This window comes from Euprymna scolopes, chromosome 15 (assembly GCF_053919585.1).
Source record: "Euprymna scolopes isolate OS-2025 chromosome 15, ASM5391958v1, whole genome shotgun sequence".
NCBI classification, from domain to species: domain Eukaryota; kingdom Metazoa; phylum Mollusca; class Cephalopoda; order Sepiida; family Sepiolidae; genus Euprymna; species Euprymna scolopes.
The window spans coordinates 34690893-34713829 of record NC_136496.1 but is presented as its reverse complement, the minus strand read 5'-3'; the positions used below and the strand labels follow the sequence as shown (position 1 = coordinate 34713829).

The following is a 22937-nucleotide window of genomic DNA, read 5'->3' as shown; positions in this document are numbered from 1 at the left end:
CTCGAAAACGGCTGAGCGAAATTTTATGAAATTTCACACACATGTACTTTATGTGCATAGCAGTGTTCTTAGATAGGTTTTGTAGTTGAATGTATTCGATAAGTATCGATAATCGATAATCGAAATAATCTGATAAAAGACGAACAGGCGATTTTGACCAAGGTTAACACCTTACACAGCCTAACATCACAAGTGAATTTGAGAAGTTTTATTACCACACAAGTAGTAAGGCCAGTCATATAAATTTAACAGTAGGTTTATTTTATATGACATGGGCGAGTTCAAAATAAATGTATACGTTTAAAGTATAATTGACTATGATATTTGACCATTTGCATTTTTAACTTCAATTCAAACCACAATAATCATTTTATATAAGCACCAGGTTCTCTACAGTGCAATATAGATTACAATATATTTTAGACTAAGTCATTGTGGGAAGCCATAGAAAGAGAAAGCTTCCTCCCGGTACACCGTAATGGGTCCTCAACTAGAGCAGATTTGATTGAAAAATGGGCGATTTCGTCGGTTTCGATGACAATAAAAATATAAGAAGGTGAAACATTCGTTGATCAGCATTCAATCCCGGGAAACGTTTGGTCACTCTGCTAGTTCAATACAAAGAAACATTATTGTGTACCAGAATTTCAAATAATATTCGCTGCAGACAAAAATATTGTCTTTATCAATTCGCTGAAAGTAAAATTAACAAAGGAATTGTAAAATGATAAAAAATGTATAAAACAAAAATATAAAAAAAACCTTCTTTATTGAAATAAATGTAGTAATAATTAATAAGGTAAAAAGTATTAAAATATATTAAGTAATTACATTTATATATATACATATATATATATATAGAGAGAGAGAGAGAGACAGACAGACAGACAGACAGAGACAGAGACAGAGACAGAGAGAAAGAGGTAGAGACAGAGACAGAGGGAGAGAAAATTCTTATACAAACATTGGTAACATCTGTGCATACATGTTTCGGTTGAATCCTAATTTAAAGAGAAACTATATATACATATACATACATATATATATATATATATATATATATATGTACATATATATATATTATATATATATATATATATATATATATATATATATATATATATATATATATAGTTTCTTTTTTTGATCTGATTTGGGAGAACTGCCGACTCTCAACACGACGGTGTTGACAGTCGTTCTAGGTTCAGTGCTTGGCTTGGGAGAGGTCCTAGTCTAGCGACACTGATGAGTTGTGATACAGCGAAACAATACTGTATGTCGATGACTATATATATATATATATATATATATATATATATATATATATATATATATATTATATGAGAGTCGGTCAATTAAGCTCGCATGCGCAAACCATGATGTTATAATCATTAGCTCACTGTGGACGAACGCCTCGACAATTAAAACTAGCTGTCCGTACCCACCACGCGCTGCTGTAGCTCAGTGAAAATGAAAGAGAAAATGCTGAGGGTTACGGAAATGCCCCCTCTCTGAAATCCACACGGAACACTTGGTTTTCTTTTATCGCGTTAGTGCCATCGATTATAAACATAACACTGAGGAGTTTTAAAAAAAGAAAGTATTTTAAAATATTATTTTTATGATTTTTATCGTTGAGTTTGATGGGGTTTTTTTTAGTAAACGTGACAACGAGAATACCCTAGCCCTATTACCGCAAAAAATACTTCGCGCCCATCAAACTTAAAAACTGAAATTTTACTATTTCGAGTTCTTCTGCCCCTTGTGTCTCCCAATTTTTATCCTGCTAAAATTTTAATCACGTGATTACGGTGTAGCGTCAATAAAATAAACCATTCATTTAATTGTTGCTTGTTATGGATTTAGCTGAATACGATATTAAAAATCACTTTATTGGTACTTATGTACTTAAATTACCGGGCTGGTGGGTGTTTTGTAACTATTCTGTAGTTTCACCTAACAATTTAATAAACAAAAAAGATATCGTAAAACTTGAACATATATATACGCATAATAATTTTATTATAAAAAGAAATCAGGTAAAATTTGCGGGGGATGCTTTGTCCTACGACTGTTATAAAAATGGAACGGAAATTTAAATTTCGTTCTGTTATAATCTGTATTTTTTTATTTTGTTCCCCGAAAACGAAAGTAATCGAAAGAATAACATTCAACAATCGTTATATATATATATATATATATATATATATATATATATATATATATATATATATATATATATATATATATATATATATACAATGCTGATCAAAAATTTAAGAACACTTAAAAATCTTTTTAAAAAAATGCAAATTTTTAAATAAAAGATTTTTAAATGGTCTTAAATTTTTGATCAGGAGTATATATATATATATATATATATATATATATATATATATATATATATATATATATATATATATATATATATATATATATAGTGGAGATGGTAATTAATAAAAACTGAAGAAAGTGGCCAATACTGTTGTAGAGCAAATATGCGTTTTATTTTTTATCACCGTACCTTTCTGTTAAGTTACATTATTGTTTCGGCTACACGGCCGTTTTTGTTTTTTTTGTTTTTTTTGCCGTCTGTAGCGTCCTCAGACTTTTACAGGAATGTTCGTTGTTGTGGAATGAAAGAGTGGAAGAGTGAATGAGGTCAGGGGGGGGCGAGGATTGCGGAAGAGGAAGAGAGGAAAGGACCAAGGAGGGAAGGTGGGGGCGTTTGGTATGTCGATAATGTTTTAGTTTTGGGGTTTAAGAAACTTGTGGGGGAGGGTTTGGGAAGTTTATTTCTGGTGTGGCTGAGGGCATAGAAATACATGAGGGAAGAGGATTATGTGGGGGTGGGAGGAGGGGGGGTACTTTAAAATTCTACATATATATATATATATATATATATATCGTTGTACTTTTTATTTGTAGCCTACTGTCTAAAGCACTGTTTGTATATATATATATATATATATATATATATATATACAAACAGTTTATATATATATATATATATATATATATATATATATATATATACAAACAGTGTTTTAGACAGTAGGCTACAAATAAAAAGTACAACGATATATATATATATATATATATCGTTGTACATCTTAAACTAATTAACCCATATTTATGAACTTTGGAATATAAGTACCATGGACACATAATTATTTATAGATGTAAACATTTAAAGGGAGCATGTATTAGGTTGGTGCAAAATAATGTTTTTTGTCAGAAATATTTATGTCAAAAAACGACATTATTTTTGCATTAATCTAATATATATATATATATATATATATATATATATATATATATACTTAGTAAAATCTAACAATATGTATTTAGGTATTGCTATAAACCCCCAAATGTCAGTTTCTTTTTAAAGTATTTTACAAGTGCTTAGAGGCCATAATTTGGACATGACGTCTCAGTTGAAAATTAAATATATGATTTTCAGTGAATTTGATTCAGTATGTCTTGACAAGAACATATAAAAATATCATTGTAAGAACAGAAAGTGTTTTGTGTGAAAACTTAATTTTATCCGTCATAAAACAGGTATTCTGTGTATGTGTGTGTGGAGGCGTCACTTACTAAGTCCAGGGCCTAACAAAGATGGCTCAAATAATAAAAGACATCCGCGCTCATATAATAAAGTAATAACATTCCCATGGCACGTCTCGGATTTTGAGACAAATTAGATTATTTGTTTACAAATTACAATTATTTAAGTGAAAATAGTGTAGCACATTTTCAAAACTATCTGGATTTCGTGTGTTGAAATAGCATTGCGTTCTGATGGAAAAAAAAAACACTGTTCAAGCACAATAATGAATTGATATATATTATTCAAACTCTACTCCGGTGGAAACAACGGCTAAAAGGGTGTATGCTGATGTTAAACGGTGTTGTACAAGCACTTGTGAAGTTAGACTGTATAAGGTGTTCACTTTTGTCAAAATCACTTGTTCTTTCTTTCATCGAGTTACTTCGATTACTGATTATTAATACTTATCGAAGACATTCCAATACAAAACGTATCTAAGAACACTGCCAAGCACATAAAGTACATTTGTGTGAAATTTCATGAAAATCGGCCCAGCCGTTTTCGAGTCTATCGGAAACGAACTCACACACAAAGTTCCTTTTATATAATAGATAGATAGATAGATAGATAGATAGATAAATTAGCGTTATGCTAAGCTCTCTGTTTGTTTATTTGTTTGTTTGTAAATAAACAAACATGTCGAGCACTGTAAAAGCGACGGGCAAGTTCCCATATATATGGATATTTGATGAGCTCGTTTGCAGGAACCGATCCAATGAGCCGGAGGTTAGAACTGCCGACTATCAACTAGATGGTTGTAGGTTCAACCCATGACTAATTATTGGATAGTATTGGAAATCTGGGTAGACTTGTTGTCACTCAAACTCCAGAGAACACCACAAGTTGCCCTGTGTGACTACTGTTAGTGAGTAAATAATAATAATTCTTTTAAAAAATTAGTGTTTCTCATTGAAATTGTATCTTAGGTCCATCCTCACTTTGCTTTGTTCTTGAACTGTTCGTGTATATATCCACTGGAACGTATCTGGATTAGAATTTGAAGAAAATTACTCGCTTTTAATCGAGAGCATGATTATCTATATATTAATAGGATATCGTGTGTGTTATTTATTTTGTGTGACATGTTTACATCCGAGTGACTGTCGTTAAATTGTTATGGGTTTCCATTTCTTGTAATAAATAATTTGACCAAGAATTCTCCATAAGCTTTGGTTTCGGTTTCGATTGTAGCTGATGGCACCCCAGAAATATATTTTTTATATAAATAATTTTATCAAGAATTATTCATAAGTTTTGGTTTCGGTTTCGATGATAGCTAAAGGAACTCAAGTTATATATTTCTTTGTATATTTTTTCATATGTTTTGTCTTCGGTTTTTATTTAAGCTGACGCACCGAAGTCATATAGATATATATTTTTTATTTTATTTTTGAAATCGCAACTTTATAATATATAAAAATCGGTAAAACATTAACTCTATGATAATATATACGAAATCTGCATATTTAAGCGTACTTTACGACTGGGCTATGTCGGGTGTCCTTGCTAGTTTAGATAAATACTTTTGCAGTTTTAACAAAAGAGCTACAATATCAGAGCGTCTCCATTTACGCTGAACATCTACAGAATGTCAACATCAATATATTACATATGAATCCGTCCCCTGCGAAATTTCCACATGTTCTGTTAGTAAAATATTAATTATGCCATAAATTCTATGACAAAAAGTCGAAAGTGTATTATTAAAAAGCTTATGGTTTTATGCATTTATATACAAATATAAACAAACCAGAAAATCTAAGTAATTTGGTTAATGTAGTGTCAGAATATATCTGGTTATTACGGTTTATCTCCAATATCCTTATAGGAATCTGCGACATATTTCTATTGTAAGAACGGAAAACCTACAATACTATCATTTTACCATCTTTTTTTTCTTTTTTTGGTACCTAAGGTACTTAAGATTTTATGCATTTTTATTCTCATAGCATCTATATGCTAGTTATCATGTCACAAAACAGATCTTCTAATCCTAAACTTACTTATTAATAGCTTATCTTTTTATTTTTTTATATTTTATTTATCGATTTTTTCATATATTAGTAAAAATAGTAACCGTATTATTTTACATTTTTTTATTGGGGAAGTGGTATTATCCACTGGAGAGTCATGTAATTAACAGCTGTCCTGTTTTTAAATCTCCGAAACAGCTACATGGTAAGCAGCTGATTATCCCCGTTTTCTATTTACAAAATTTTAGTTAAGGTTTTCTCTTTTCATCCTTATGTAGTTAAATTCTGTTTTAAAATGGAAGACTTTTGCGAAATCGGCTTATGCTAGTGCTAAGTCTATTTCTATTTAACAATTTTAATTAAGGCCTTTTTTCCCATCCTTATATAAATGAATTCTCTTTTGTCATTATAAACATTTTAGAAGTCGGATTATGTAGGTGCTAAGTCTGCCATAGGTTAAAGTTAATTTTTTTTTCATCCGGGAATTTAAACTCCATTCTTTGTTTTTATTTTTGCATTTTTTGAAATTCAAAGCTTCTTTAGACTATATATATATATATATATATATATATATATATATATATATATATAAACACTTACATACTTAGTGTCCCCACCTGAAATTTCCCGTGATGTAACAAAGTCGGTTTAGTTTTTTTTTTCTTTTTAATAGTTTGTCCTAATTTAAAATTATGCAAAAGAGAAATATAATTCAGTTCTAAAGGAGATAACGTTTATTATATACTTTAATTAAAATGTGAATTATTCCCCTTGCTGAATATTTTTTTCTTTTACGCCGATCAGTTAAAATATTCATATATTCAGATTGGTTGTAATAAATAATTTAAAATATAAATTGTATAAAGTGTATTATTATATTTCCAATAATCTAACACAACACAAAATAACATGGTGCAACAACACTAAATAAAAATTTTCTTGGCATGAAGAAAGTTTTATTTCTCAGTTTTTATCCCACAAGATAACTTTATATATTAAACTGTTTACTTATTGGTTCTTTTAATGTACTTCTTTATTTCATGTTTAATTACGACAAATGTGCCAAAGTATATCCTTGTTTATATGTCTACATAATGTGACATAATTGAAGACGTTACAATAAAGAATGATGGTCAACGCCTTGTTAATAGCGTCATAATTGTCGCATAAGAACAAAAAAATAAAGGCAGATGAATAATTATAAAATTTCGGTCGAGTATTTAACTTAAAACAACTAAATGTTCAAGTAAGAAACTTGACAAATGCACAGTTTAAAGTCTCTAATTTATGATGTCATAAAAACATGTGCGTGGTTGTCATGCAGTCTCGTACATCCGGCGAAAAGCAGTAAACGGTCGTTGGTCACTTATTTTTATCTATTATTTTTATAGATATCGCGCCGGATTATTTTATAGAGTTTATTTTTAAACTATCCCAGGTCACATTTACCGTCAAATAGACATAAAGTAAATAATATTATATAAAAAGTTGTTTTTAGCAAATAGGTCCGTACATCTAATAAAAATAAATAAACACACACACACACACGCGCACAAGCGCGCACACACACACACACACACACACACACACACACACCCATATATATATATATATATATATATATATATATATATATTCAAGTACGTCAAGCGCTTTCTATCGGTGCATCCGCTTGAGTAAAACATGGCTGAACAAAAACTTGTGGGCGCCATACTATACAGCAGCAAGCCGAAATAAAAAAAAGACCGCTCGACGAATGGAAAATGTATACAGAAAACACGGAAAAAAGAATAACTTTGTCGTGTTCAATCAGACGTGCGTGATTAATGACTTGCTGCCAAAGTATGTATATATATATATATATATATATATATATATATATATATATATATATATATATATATATATATATATATTCTAAAGTTCTAATTGATTATATAATTTCGTATATATTATCACAGAGTTAAAGTTCTAATTGATTATAAAAAGATTAGAGAGATCGGGCTACTTTTAATTTTTCAACCATACTCAGCAGCCACCTGCAATACTGATGACGTTTATCTTTGTCAGGTAACTTCAACTCCTGAACACATGTAATTCTGTATGGGTCACCCTTTATATAATTCCAGGTTAATATTTTCCAGAAGTGAAGCAACCAACGAAGTTTTAACGAAGTTAATGCAAGAATGCTCAATACAGTAAATAGGGTAAGATATATTTTTATTTCACATAAGTATCTATATGTCGGTACACATTCATGAGTATATTTCGATCAGCCAGTTATAAGTAGTATATCTATAAAAGTGAACGCGTGCGCGTGTGCGTGCGTGTGTGTGTGTGTGTACATTTCCCTACGGAATAACTCTGTCAATTTTAAGTCTACGAGGAGTGTGCAATAAGTAATGCCTCTGACCCACATCTCATATAAGTAGAGCAACGACACTTGGCACAGTTATTAGTCTTTCTCTACATAAGAAGCACCCAGAGTTATGCATTTCTCCCATCGTTTGATGCAGCTCTGGAGACCGTTTTTGTAGAACAACCCAGACGTGACTTCAGAAATCAAGGCTGCATCATCTGGGAAACGCTTTCCTTCCAAAAACAACTTCATGGCTGGGAAGAGGTGAAAGTCAGAAGGTGCAAGGTCAGGAGAGTAGGAACGATGGAGAGGTTTCATAACCACACGCTCGTGCTTCTGATCTGGCGACATGCTAGTTGTGGACTGGAGCGTTGTCCTGCAGGAAGAGGGTGCCTTTGCTGATCTTGCCCCGCCTCTTGATTTCGATAGCTTCCCTTAATTTTCTCAAAAGTGAAGCATAATAGGCTCCTGTAATTGTGGTACTTTTTGCCAGGAAATCTGTCATCACTACTCCGTCCTGGTCCTAGAAGACTGTGAGCATGACCTTGCCAGCGGAGGGCTGCACTCTTGCCTTCTTTGGAGGTGGTGAGTCAAAGTGCTTCCACTGCATTGACTGGGCTTTCGTCTCTGGATCATAGCGATGGACCCAGCTTTCATCCTGTGTAATCAGTCTTTTAAAAAACTTTGAATCATCTTCTTGGCACATCTCCAAATTCCTCTATTGCGTTAGAAGACTACTCAGACCTGAGAGTATTCTGTACCTCTATAAAGCCAGTATTTGCTCATGCATCGCATATTGTTGCCACATCTGGTCTTGTGCATCTAGTCTCTCTCTCTCTCTCTCTCTCTCTTCTATTTATCTATCTCTTTGGACAGGGTTTAAAAAGAGTTATAAGTCCAATAGGTCCCACTTAGTCAACTTAGCTCCAACCCCTGTCTCATCGCCGCAATGTTGCATCTCTGTGTCTATTTTATAAATATTTTAATGAATGTGCTCTGATGAACTCGTTGCACTTGTGCCTCATTCAACAACAAACTCTCTTAGCAACAAAATCACACCTCTTTACTGTTGAGGTTCCTAAATGGCATACGAGAGTAGATGAACCCGATGCCAAAAAATTTCTACTCTAATGGTTTCTCTCCTCGAACAGTTAGACTTTGGAATTCCCTTCCTGATGCCTGCTTCCCTGGCTGTACTGATATGCAGAAGTTTAAATTTAATGTAAACCAACATCTTGTTAATCTTTCCTATGCATGGTCTCAAATAGTAGTCCCTTACTTCCAAGTGGCAATATGCCTTTTTAGTGGGGTGAACGTCAGTACAAAAAAATATATATATAAATAAAAATGTAAAAAATACTCCAAATACTTTCTGCAATCTAATTTTATTTTGTACAAATATTCTTCGTCAATGCCTCATTTATCCAGAAAGGTCAGTTGTGAATATACGACAAGCTATGTTTCAACTTTTCTCAATAATAAGCACATCCGTATATTGAGCATTTTTGTGGCAGTTTTCTTATCCTTACTACTTCCGTGTTGGCTTATGCCGAATTTGAAAGGGTTCGTTTTATTTGAGACACAATCATTTGAAGATTACCTTACATGGCTAACCGACTGGTTTTTGGTTTTTCATTATAGTTTTCTTTATTTTATATGGATTGACAGTTAAGGGGGTTCATCTACCCTCGTATAGTAATGGTAACCCTCTGGAAAATCAGAGAGAGGCTAACAGATGCTATAATATGCCTAAGAGTGACTTGAAACTAGGCAAGGCAAGGGGTGTCAGTAGCCGCAGGTGTTGTACATACTGAATACGACATGCAAACTCGCCAATACCTGTGGCAAATTATTTTTGGCGCTTTTCTGTGAGTGCCTCAAATAAGCTGTGAATTGTTTTGATTGAAATTATCTTTGGGATAATCCGAACAAAAAGATGATCGATGATTAAGGCCCAGTGGGAATGAATGCCCCCTAGAATCACACCTTCTATTGTTAAAACGATTACTAAAATGTCTCCGTAGCAATTGCAATACGAATAATAATACGAGTTTTGCTGAGGTGCGGTTGTTACCCCAACCTGATGAAGCTCGTCTAGGACCCCTTTTTGTCTGGAAACTCGGCTTGGATCGTCTTGTCCTTCTCTGAGGGTTGTTACATTGAATCCTGTATGCTGAAAGCGAATATCGAAGCGTCAGGCAGAAAGAAAAGCAGACACGTGAAATTTTAATCTATGAGGATTAATTCACGAAATTATGTACAAATGTTTTTACAAATATCGTTCAGTTCTTAGTAAGTTTTTCAAAGTCTCAAATCTTTTTCACAGACAGCGTCAGACGGTTTTTTGGAGGAGGGGTCACGTCTTCAGGGAACAGCGGGTTACTTCGAGTTTCCCGCACAAACTCCTTTGGAAACTGCTTCGAAACTGACTAATTTTCTCGCGACATTCGTATTGATAGTGGTGTCTGTGGTTGAGGTTGAAAGTCTTCTCTGTCAATCAGATCACGCCACGAAATTGGGAAACCCCAGATTTTGTGGGTGTGCAATCCACCAATTTTGTAATCCGAGATTTACAGATATATTAAATTCACATGACCCCTAAGGTCATCCATGTGAGTCCAACATCTGGCTTTTGAGTTCGCTAAGTCCAGACAGTGTTATGTTATTGTTCTAAGTTCCTGTCACCACTTTTAAATGCAAAATATATTTCTCTGACTTCCAAACAATATCTATTTTGATGATGAAATAAAATATATATTTATATTCTCTATTTCAACTCCTCGGGATATCTGTCGCTACCCGGGATCGATTAAAACGGTCTTAACATAGTTATTCGGCCCTCTCCTCAGGCCCCTGGGGGATCTAAAGCTCCCCAATGAGAGCAAATTGCTCCCTCAGGTTGATTACGTCACACGGCATCCTGTTAAAATAATCATCCATCCTTCTCAATATATCTTTGTGCGCTGAGTACATTATTGAGCGTTCATATAAGAATTCCGTAACTGTCAAACTTTGAAAATATTTCCAATTTTGACGAAAATAACGGTGATCCTCATTGTAGTTTTGATAGCATCAAAAGGAAAGCACGTCTTTCGCCAGACTCTTTTTAAGAAGAATCTCTTAAGGTTTTGCTTTTATTTTGATGCAATGCAAATGGCATCTCGGTTATTTTCGTCCAAATTGGAAATATTTTCAAATTTTCACCAGCTATGAGCAAATAGCTCCACTGCCTCGTAAATACTTTATGAGAGACAAAGGCTAAGGAAATAAACCCTGACAAAAAATCCGGTTTGGAGTCTCGATAGGCGGATGATGAAGCACTGCAATACTTTTCCGACAACTTCTGCAGCTGCGCTCGCTCTGACCATATTGGCTTGCCTTTCCTTCAAACTTTGAAAACCCATGCCTTCTTATAACCTGCCCAGACCTGCATCCAGAAATGCAACCCCAGCGTCCACTTTTAAACCACAGCGGACGCTGAAGTGTACCATACTAGATGCAGACTGCTATTGTCTCATCAGAGAGAAGGTTGGCATTGTATAAGAAAGACTGATATTAATCTCTAAAACTTAGTATAAAAATAACACATAAATTAAATATGGTTAGATTGCACAATCTATTGTGAATTTTCTTTATAATGGATACCATTGGCGGAGAGACCTTGCATACCATATGTTTTAAAATGCATTAAAAATGCGCATAATATATGTGTATATCAACTCAACACGTGGAAGACACGTGTTCATCTTGTCTAAGACAGATACAATATTGTATGTAAGTATAAAAATACATTTTATGCGTTTAAAGGCAGTTTGATGATTATTTAAAAACGAAACTGTTTTTAAACAAATATATTTATTTGAAAATGAACGCAATATATACATCTATGTTTATATGCTTGTGTGTGTGTGTGTGTGCGTGTGTGACGGAATTCACTTTCAGACACCATTATGAATTTTCTAACACTGCTGCTAGACATAAGGGACTCAATATGGGTTGTACTTAATTTAATTTATGCAAAAAAGGGATGACAGACCTTTATAATCATTCGAGTATCTCTGACTTTTGTGAAATTTCAACAATAGGAATACAAATATCAGTTAATGAATGTTCCCCAAATTTCAGTTTCTTTGGAGTATTTTCAAGACCGGTAGGAAACATAATAGACACGATCTCATTTGAAAATTCAAATCAAATTTGCAATAACTTTTGGCACTAATTAAACGCCCTGATCAACGCTCTGATCCCCATCTGGCATCAATTGGGATGAATGGCTCTCGTCTGGGTGAGGCCCCGTGTTTTGACAAGCTTCTGGGTTTGACCTTTACTCCTGATCTGAAATAGAACACGTACATCAAGTCTGTTGCCAAGGTCGCTGGAAAGATGGTGGTATCCTTCTACCGCTCCAGAAGATATCTCACTACTGATGCAATTCTCTATCTATATAAAAGCCAAGTACGTCCAAGGATGGAATACTGTTGCCATATCTGGGCAGGAGCTGCTAAAAACAGCCTATCCTGCCTTGACAGAGTACAAAATAGATTTCGTGGCTTAGTGGGGGATGCCCTTTTCTCTACCCTGCAACCTCTCTCCCACAGAAGAGACGTTGCGAGTCTGTCCTTGTTTTATCATTATTTCCATGGCAGGTGCTCGTCTGAACTCCAATCTCTGGTCCCCCCTCGCCAATCTTTCACGAAAAACACCCGTCTATCTGAATCCACTGTGAAAAATTTCCCCCACTCTTTATCTGTGCCTAAATCAAAACGTGGATTCCATGAACAAAGCTTCTTTCTTAGAACTGCACGCCTGTGGAACTCTGTTCCGTCTGCCTGCTTCCCACCGGACTACTACTTGGATGTGTTCAAGTCTAACGTTAACAAATTCCTAATGAACCGCCCCCTTAAGTAAACACTTCATCAAATCTCCACACTAATGTAATGTACTTGCAATAACCCTTATCCCTGAGTGGCTTCCGAACCTTGATAAGTGGTGATCACTGTGTAAAAAAAACAAAAAAAAACAAGATATCTTGAATTTTATGGGTCCTGGATATGACTTTAAACTATATCCAGTGGTGAGGCCCCAGCTTGTGGGCTTTGGGGAGTGTGGAGCCACCCTTTAATTACCATTGCTCCCAGTTCCATTCTGACCCAGAGTGGTAGTACCTGTTAGGGTTCCAACTCTGGGTTAAATAGAAACTGACGTGAAAACAACAAATATATTCTATTAAAAAAAAATTTCTTCAATCTTTTGATTCGGCATTAAATAACCCGAAAAGGGCTGATATGCCGTAAAACAAAAACAACCAACCAACCAACTTGAATTTCAATTATTTTTTAAAATCTTATAAAGTTCTAAATTTGAAACATTTTCTAGAATCAAAAGCATGTAATAAATTTTAATCAAAATGAAAATAAGAATTCTAGGTACTCATGCACTTATTGATTCGTGCTGAAATAATAACGTTATTATTTAAAAAGCCATTCTTAACATGGGGGAGGGTGTTTTGTACCTATTCTGTACTTTAACCTTACAATTGAATAAAAAACACATATCATAAAACTTTAATTAAACTTGGAAATACGATTTAAAAAATAGCGCGGATCAGTAAGTGCATTAGCACCAAATTCTAAACATGATGTTTAGTAGTTAACTTATTTTGATAATAAACCTGATCTATTACACTAGGATTATTTGATTTAATGGTAATATGTAAACACAGAAATGTTCGGGTTCTTAACATCAAATAGAACTTCCATGAACAGAGTTTATTTCCAAAAACTTGATATATGTAGAACACGTTTTCTTTTTTTATACTTTCGTTCGCCCCACTAAAACATATTGCCACTGATTGGTAAGGGGTACTATGCTAGGGGCCAGTTATATAGAAGAAAACCTGGGTGGGGAGTTTGGCAGCAAGATGTTTTTTCAGATTACATTTGTAACATGAGCGTTAAATTTCAACACGTTGTATGCAGGCAGCCGTAAGGAAACGTAAGGGACCCACACGTTGTATGCAGAGAGCCGTAAGGAAACAAAAACAAGGAAATAATTTGTCTGTCTTTATTTCAGTTAAACAACAGGCATTTATTTACATGTGCTTTCCAGATAAACACCTTGTCTCTGGTTTAAAAGTCTTCTCGTGGTCTAATGTAACTAACTAGACTCTGCCATGTCGAACACGTGATACTCTGTCTTTGTTCGACCCAAATCATCAATGAATTGAAGAAACCATTTATTATGCGTTCTAATCGCAGCAGAATGATGCATTTCTCAAATTCTAAATTAAAACTACTTTATACGCTTAAAGGGCTGCGATGTGGGGATATGTTTAGTTTAATTTATTTATTATGTAAAGGAAGTTAAAGAGAGCGACGCCTGTAAAAATCAAATTATTCCGATTGTATTCAATTATAAATTAATAAATATTACCTAATGTTAAATTGCGTTGAACACGTTTAAGAAAATTTTCGGGTGCACAATATGGACACAACCCCCATATATGACAATTCAAATATTTCAAATTTGCATTAAATTTGATCCATAGTCATTCGACATCAATTAAGTAAGACTCTGAATTTCAATTTCTTCTTAAAATCTCTCAAGCTTAGATTTTCAATTTTAGATATTTTCTTGGATCAAAATAAAATAGATTATAATTAGAACAATGATTTTATGGAAAAAAAAGAACAAATATATATATATATATATATATATATATATATATATATATATATATATATTGTATATTTGTATAATAGTTTTATTTGCATACACTCTCCCAGTATATATAAAACTAAAAACATCGACCCTCTCGTCAGTGACCACACCTCTTGAAAAAGCCCGCATAATTCGGGCGAAACGGTCTTCCGCTTCCTTTTCACATCATATATATATATATATATATATATATATATATATATATATATATATATATATATATATATATATATGCATGTATGTCTGGGGGTCTAACGTAAAATGATCTCAAATATTACTTTACTTTTTTCATTATCACATTGCTATGTAAACCCCTGAAAAAAAATCGTAAATAGAACCTACGTATAACAAAGCCCATACTTCTAAAATCCTGCTTATTCAAGTGGGAGCATACTATTTTTAGACAGATAACTTTTCCCAGGGAGGCCAATCTGTTACAATTATCCATAGTGCTTTTCAATACAAAAATACATCGGATTAGCTTTCATTGAATTATTAAGACTGTAAATTGGAGGAAAAGAAATGGAAGGGAGGGAATTATTGGATTTTTTGGTAATTGTCGTCTGTCGAAATTGACTTTGAAGTGACTTAAACAAGTCAGGAGGGAGGTGTGCGTAGACAACAAAAGATGATGGCGATCACTGCTGACATGTATGGAAGGATATATTGAACCCTATAGCAAGGATATAGACAAGCCCGACATGGCTTCATTGTCAGGTTTCAATTAATCAGCGATGCCGAACTAATCTGGCTTTTTCTTTAGGGTGAAAAAGTTGCTGAAACACTATTTTCAGCTTTACAAATTTGTGCCCTCCCAAAGTATTATCCGTGACGGATTGCAGGATCATTTGATTCAATATGCGACTTCATTCTTGATGTTATCCTTCAATTCATGTACAGTTTCAGGTTTGTTGGTGTCTATTTTTTTCGGGATATCCTCACAAGAAAAAGTTGATAAGAGAATAAAGATGAAACCCATTTTAATTTTTATGAATTTCTTTTATAAGTTTTTGTTCCTGTTTATAAACAAATCTCCATTTTCCTCATCATATTATATGAAAATTATCATTAAATTATCATAAAAAATGAAAAAATGGGCTGCTAGAAAAGACTTATCCTGCCGTGATAGAGTTCAAAATAGACTTCGTAGCCTAGTAAAGGATGCCCTTTTCTCTTCCCTGCATCCTCTTTCTCACAGAAGATACGTGATAAGCCTGTCTCTGCTTTATCGTATTTTCATGGCAAGTTCTCATGTGAGCTCCAATCTATGGTCCTCCCTCTCGCCAAATTTTCACGAGAAAGACGCAACTAGCTGTAAACACTATCAATAATCCCCCCACTCTTTATCTGTGCCTAAACCTAAACGTAGATTCCATGAATAAGGCTTCTTTCTTAGAACTGCACGCCTGTGGAACTGCCTTCCGTTTGCTTGCTTTCCAGCTGACTACAATGTGGTTGTCTTCAAGTCCAACATAAGCAAGTTCCTGATCAGCCGTTTCACTTAAGTTAACAAATTTACCGAATTTCCATTACTAACGATTACTATATTGTCCAATTGACTACTGTACACTTTTTAACCCTTATCCTCGAGTGGCCTCTTTGCCTTAATAAGTGGTGATGCCTATGTAAAAAAAAATGAATAAAAAAAATAATATATTTGAGTTAAAATCCACAGTGATCCCTCAGTGACTTCTTGGTCACTCTGTCTATGAAAAATGGCGCCAAAAAGTTAGTGTCATTTTGTTGGTGTAGTAGTAGTAGTAGTAGTACCACGAGTTTTGGCGCATAATCGGCAGGGCTCTGAACAGATGCGTTTCCTCCATCTCAACCAGCATCAACAAAGCTGAGATTATTTAATCAGCATCCGACGAAGCTACACTCTTCACTAAGAACTTGGTATCAAACTCCACCTTCTGTGATCAGAGCCGCCTACCTCTTGAATTTTCTTCCCAGTGCTCAAAATACTCTGAGCGACATACACATATTTTGCGAGATGTCTCCAGACTAATTAAGAACCTTAATTCCAACAAAGCAATTGGCTTTGACAACTTTCTAATCAGAACTCTGCAGCCTGAACTAGCTCATATATTTACAATACTGGCTAACGTTGCCTTAAGGAAGATGCTTCTCAACACCTTGGAAAACCTCAACAGTCTGTCAAGTATTTGAAAATACGGAGAGTCATTCTTTGTATCTCAGTACAAAGCAGTTATTCTCCTGCGAGTCGTTAGTAAGTTGCTTGAGTTTGTGGTAAATAGAGAAGTTTACAAGCATCTCAGCAAAAACAACCTATTCAACAACAAACAACATGGTTTCAGTTCTGCGAGATCAACAGTTTTTTTGTTTTACAAAGGAGTTACCACTTATCAAGGCCCTGGAGCCACTAGGGGATAAGGGTTAATGGATATACATTAGTCAATGTGATGATAGTGTAGTCATCATCAGTAGAGAAAATGTTGTACATTGGGTTACTTAGGGGAACGGTTTATCAAGAGCTTGTTTACGATAGACTTGACGACAATCAAATTGTAGTCAACTGGAAAGCAGGCAAACGGGAGAGAGTTCCACAGGCGGGTAGTTCTAAAAAAGAAGTTTTGTCCATGAGATCTAGGTTTAGATTAAGGCACAGATAAAGAGTGTGAGAAATTATTGACAGTGGTTTTGGCTAGACGAGTGTTTTTCGTAAAGGTTTAGCGAGGGGGGCATATATTGAAGATTAGACGAGCACTTGCCATGAAAATAAGGATAAAGCAGAGACAGGCTCGCAACGCCTCTTCTGTGGGAAAGAGGTTGCAGGGAAGAGAAAAGGACATCTCCCACTAAGCTACGAAGTCTATTTTGAACTCTGCCAAGGAATGATAAGCTGCTTCTAGCAGCTCCTGCTCAGATGTGGCAACAGTACTCCATCCTTGGACGTACCTGGCATTTCTATAGGTAGAGAATTGCATCAGAAGTGAGCTATCTACGTGAAATAACCTTCCATTTTTCCAGCGGCTTTGGCAACGAATCTTATGTATGTGTGCCATTCCAGGTCAGGAATAAAGGTCAAACCCAGGAGCTTGACAAAACATAGAGCGTCTCCAAGAGGATGTTTTGCTGGTAATATCACACAGGATCAGTGAATCTATTGATGGTTTCTTAGTTTCTAAAGTAATAACTCTTGACATATCTAAGGCATGATAGATTAAAGTATTAAACTAATACGCACTGGACCCACACTGCAGCAATAGCTAACAACATGCAATGCACATCACAACCATTCACTCTGCAACCTAGTGAACTACCGCATGAACATCAGCAATCTAATCACTGTACTAATATTTTTTATTGGATACGATGCAGCATATACACTAAATAATACATTGGTAGCACAGTAAGGCTCTTGAACATTTACATAAAAGAGCACTTATAAACACGTAACTCTTACCAGGCACATACAAGCTTGCACCCACACCGACAAGACTATTTAAGTAGAAATTGCCGACATTCCTTGTTTAATATACACACCTATATAACACCTCAAGAATAAGTAAATAGGATTATAAAACAAAACAAATAAACAGATAATAATAAAAAAAATAAATAAACAATATATAGTAAAAATGAAATAACTACATAAAGAGGGACACGAACCAATTACATTAATATATCCAACCGACAAATAATTGGACATTAAATAAAGCCTTTAAAAATACAAAGGATACAAATACAGACCGACACAATTATTACAGAATTATTCCCCTTTAACCGAAAAAATATTACCTCATTTTAAATTTTTTAAAAATCTTACACTATTGAGAATAAATATTTAACTTAATTACAAAACGGTCAAAACGCTCAAGGTCTTAAGAGGAACCACGGAAAATTAAACAGAACCGCAAAAACAAAAACAACATCAATAGAAAATAAAGTAATCGCCGACACGAATTAAGATCTACATCTCTACGTTAATATACATACAACTCCAAGAGTAAATAATTAGAATTAAAATAAACAAAAATGAATAAATAAATAGACAATAAATAATAATAATAATAATAATAATAATAATAATAATAATAACAATAATAATAATAACTATATTAAAAAAGGGACCGATTAAACCAATACATCAAGCAGACATATAATCTAACATTAAATATGTTTTCAAAAATAAAAAAGAGAAGGAAATATAAAGAAAAAAATCTAGAAATAAATATAGACTAATACAACCATTACATAATTATCTCCCTTTAATTTGAAAAAAGAAAAAAAATGTTAAACTATCTGAGAATAAATGCATCAACAATTACCTCCCCTAATTATAAAAAAACGTCAAAACAACTAGCAAGAACCACAGAAAAATAAGAGACAGAACCGCAGAAAATATTTTTTAAAATAAACGAAGATTTACCTAATAATACAAAGTAATTAAGGTTAAATATTAATTTTTAAAAAAAACTATTAATAATAGTAAAGAATATAAAAATAAAATAAAATGAAAACGCTCAATGATCGTAAGAGAACAACAAAAAATAGATAAAATAAACGAATCCAAAATAGTTCATAATAAAAAATAAGTAATTAAGGCTAAATATTAATATAAAAACTGCAAATAATATCGAGTCACAAAACACGTCCGATGTAAACAAATTTTGCATTTGAAACAGATAAATTGATTTTTAATTTCTACGAAGCTGTTCCATCTACAATTTAACCTGCTATGCTCATTTGAACGCCGAACACATGCCTGACGAAGGGATAACACCCCGGAATATAGAACCACGTACACGTCATCTGGCCATCTGATGCAAGGACATCCTAAGACACTGTATTAAAAAATAAATAACACATGTGTACGTATATATGTATGCATATACACATGAATAAAGTAAAAGTGAAACTACATAGCTAGTCCCATCATCATATCTATTTTTTTTTTGCAAAGGAGTTACCACTTATCAAGGCCTGGAGGCTTCTCAAGGATAAGGGTTAATGAGTGTACGGAAGTCAATGAGAAAATGTCGTAGTAATGGTTGAAGATAAACTAATAGATGCTTGGGCATCACATGACCAGCCAACTGATAGGATCGGGTTTCTCCAACCTCTCTTCGAGCCAAATAAAGGGCCGAAATGGATGAATACCTAGTAACCAGAATATAATCCTATGTCTTTATGGGTCGCCACCCATAGCCAAAAAATAGCCTCATTTCCTTCCTGAATGTTTTAGATGAGAATTGGTTATTCATATTATATGAATCTTCGGATTACTGTTCTCATCTTGAGTGTCATTTTCACAACGTTTCTGTCGGTGTTACCTCAGATTCTTCAGTTGCGTTAATTTGGTCTATCCGACACACCTTTGCATTGTTCTGCCTTCTATCAACTCATTGTTCATTATATCTAAGCGTCTACTTTCCAAAATTTTCAGCTACGCAATAGTTAGAAATATTCACTCAACCATCAGATTCTTTCTCTCGGATAGGTTTCTTAAAGTAATCGATGATGGGCAGAAATCCAAAGCTCATAGTATGCCTCAAAGATCTATCCTGGGCTCAACTCTCTTTTTATCTTCATAAAAAATGTCTCAAGTCATTTTTTACGATCATTCATCGACATTTATGCAGACGACACCACAATTTATGCAACATTTCAAAGACCAGCAATGACCAAACATCTTTCTGATTCGCTCTTGTCCAACCCGACCTTGAGCACGTGGCGCAATGGAATAAAAAGATGTCTACTACTCTTTAATGCATTCAAGGCAAAACTTCTATTTTTTCACCACCAACGCCTGAATCCCCACTTAGCCAAAATTGGAATGATGGAGATCTTCCTTAATTTCCAATTTCTTTTTATGTCGTACATAAGAACCTTGGTATTTCGTTATCTTTTCCCTTTTAGCTCTGTTTAATCCAGCATCATTGGGGACTTCTACTAGGGTTGCTTCTTTCTTCTTGTTCCATATCACTATGTTTAACAGCTCTGTATTCTAGTTATGTAACTGTAAGAATTGCAGAACGAGAGTGGATGATGCATGACTCATTCGTCTTAAAGAATCATATCTTGATAATCTTCTTTGATTGATCTTAAATGGAAGGCATACATTAGATCCGTTGATAAAAATCACTGGAAAAATGGTGGGATCATTCTACCACTCTGGAAAGTATCTCAATCCCGACACAATCCTCTACCTGTACAAATAGCCAAAGACGTCCTAAGATGAAATACTGTTGTAATATAGGGGAAGGAGCTCTCAAGAGTACCTCTTCCGGCCTTGACAATATACAAAACCGTTTTCGAAATCTAGTGAGTGAGGGTCTTTTCGTCTCCTTATTTCCTCTTTCTCACAGAAAAAAATGTTGCGATTCTATCTGTTGTGTTGTTACTCTAATTTATGCTCCCTGTAAAACTTTTGCGACAAATACTCGTTTTACTACAACCACCACAAACAATACCGTGGAGCTGTTTCCCAGCTAGTTATAAGATGGTCGTGTTCAAGTCTAATGTAAACAAGTTCTTGAATCTTCCTCGTATAATTAAACCCTATCCAAGTTCTACCATTATGATAATCACAGTGTTGTCTCACAGTCTACCTAACACTCATTAACCCACATCCTCGAGTGGCTTCCGAGCTTTTATTAGTAGTGACCCTCAAGTAAAAAAAGTAGTAGTCATCCGTCAATGGTGATAGATCCATTTGGATGCGGGATTGGCGATTTGACATTGAGGATAGGCTGCTGCCCTCGCAGTCCACGCTCTTTACGTTCTTGGTGGATCTACACAAATAACAAGGTTGTTACATTTTGGCACAAACGCCGCGTTGGAGCTGATAGAATGAAATTGTAGATAACGTTCAACAGCGTTAAGGTTCTACTCCGGGTTCTTTCTCGAGGTTTACCCCTGAAGCCTTTCTTATGGTGGATATTCTACAAAGTAAGGGAGGTTTGAAATAAGGGTTTACCTTCTCCGGATGGACTGTCTTTCAGGGCTGATGAGCTTCAACTACCGGGTTTTTGTTCTTGTTGTTGTTTTATTACATAGGAATCACCACTTATCAAGGGCCAGAGGCCACTCGAGGATAAGGGTTTAAGAGTGTACAGTAGTCAATTGGACAATATAGTAATCGTTAGTAATGGAAATTTGGTAACTTTGTAAACTTATATGGAACGGCTCATCAAGAACTTGTTTACGTTAGACTTGAAGATAACCACATTGTAGTCAGCTGGAAACCAGTAAAACGGAAGACAGTTCCACAGGCGTGCAGTTCTAAGAAAGAAGCCTTGTTCATGGAATCTACGTTTAGGTTTAGGCACAGATAAAGAGTGTGGGAATTATTGATAGTGTTTACAGCTAGACGAGTGTTTCTTGTGAAAGTTTGGCGAGAGGAAACCATAGATTGAAGCTCAGCCGAACACTTGCCATGAAAATAACGATAAAGTAAAGACAAACTCGCAACATCTCTTCTGTGAAAAAGAGGATGCAGGGAAGAGAACAGGACATCTTCTACGAGGCTACAAAGTCTATTTTGAACTCTATCAAGGAAGGATAAGTCCTTTCTAACAGCTCCTGCCCAGATGTAGCAACAGTACTCTATTCTTGGACGTACTTGGCTCTTATATAGATAGAGAATTGCATCAGCAGTGAGATATCTACTGGATCAATAGAAGGATCCCACCATTTTCCCAACGGCCTTATCAACAGATTTGATGTATGTGTTCCATTTCAGATCAGGAGTAAAGGTCAAGCTCAGAAGCTTGTCAAATCATAAAGCCTACCCAAGACGAGAGCCATCCATTTCAATTGATGTCAGATGGTGATCAGAGTGTTGATGATGTAAAGATAAAAGCTTGGTTTTAGATGCATTAAAAGTAACCAGCCACTTCTTTCCCCATTGTACCACATGCTCAAGATTAGAGGAGAGAGAATCGGAGAGAACTTGGTCGTTTACCAACTTGGTGCTACCATAGATGATAATGTCATCAGCATAAATGTCTACACATGATGTAAGGAAGTGATTTGGAAGATCATTAATATAGATCAGGAAGAGAGTTGGGCCTAGGATGGACCCCTGAGGGATTCCAACATTAATGCTGTGAGCTTTTGATGTCTGCCCATCAACTACTGCTCTTATGAACCTATCAGAGAGAAATGATTTAATAATTAAGAAGACATTTCCAGCTATACCATAGCTGGAGATCTTGTGAAGTAAACCTTTATACCATACCCTATCAAAGGCCTTTGATATGTCAAGAGCAATTGCCCTAGAATAGTTGCCCCCGTCGATAGATTC

The 22937-nt window shown here is 34.6% G+C and overlaps 1 long non-coding RNA gene across 1 annotated transcript in view; it reads left to right on the top strand.

The window, feature by feature from the left end:
- The first annotated feature begins 11554 nt into the window (after positions 1-11554).
- Positions 11555-22937, top strand: part of LOC145294230 (uncharacterized) — a 283183-nt gene continuing 271800 nt past the window's right edge. Inside the window, exon 1 of the long non-coding RNA XR_013869848.1 lies at positions 11555-11719. This is a non-coding gene — a long non-coding RNA (uncharacterized LOC145294230). The remainder of the gene's footprint in view (positions 11720-22937) is intronic.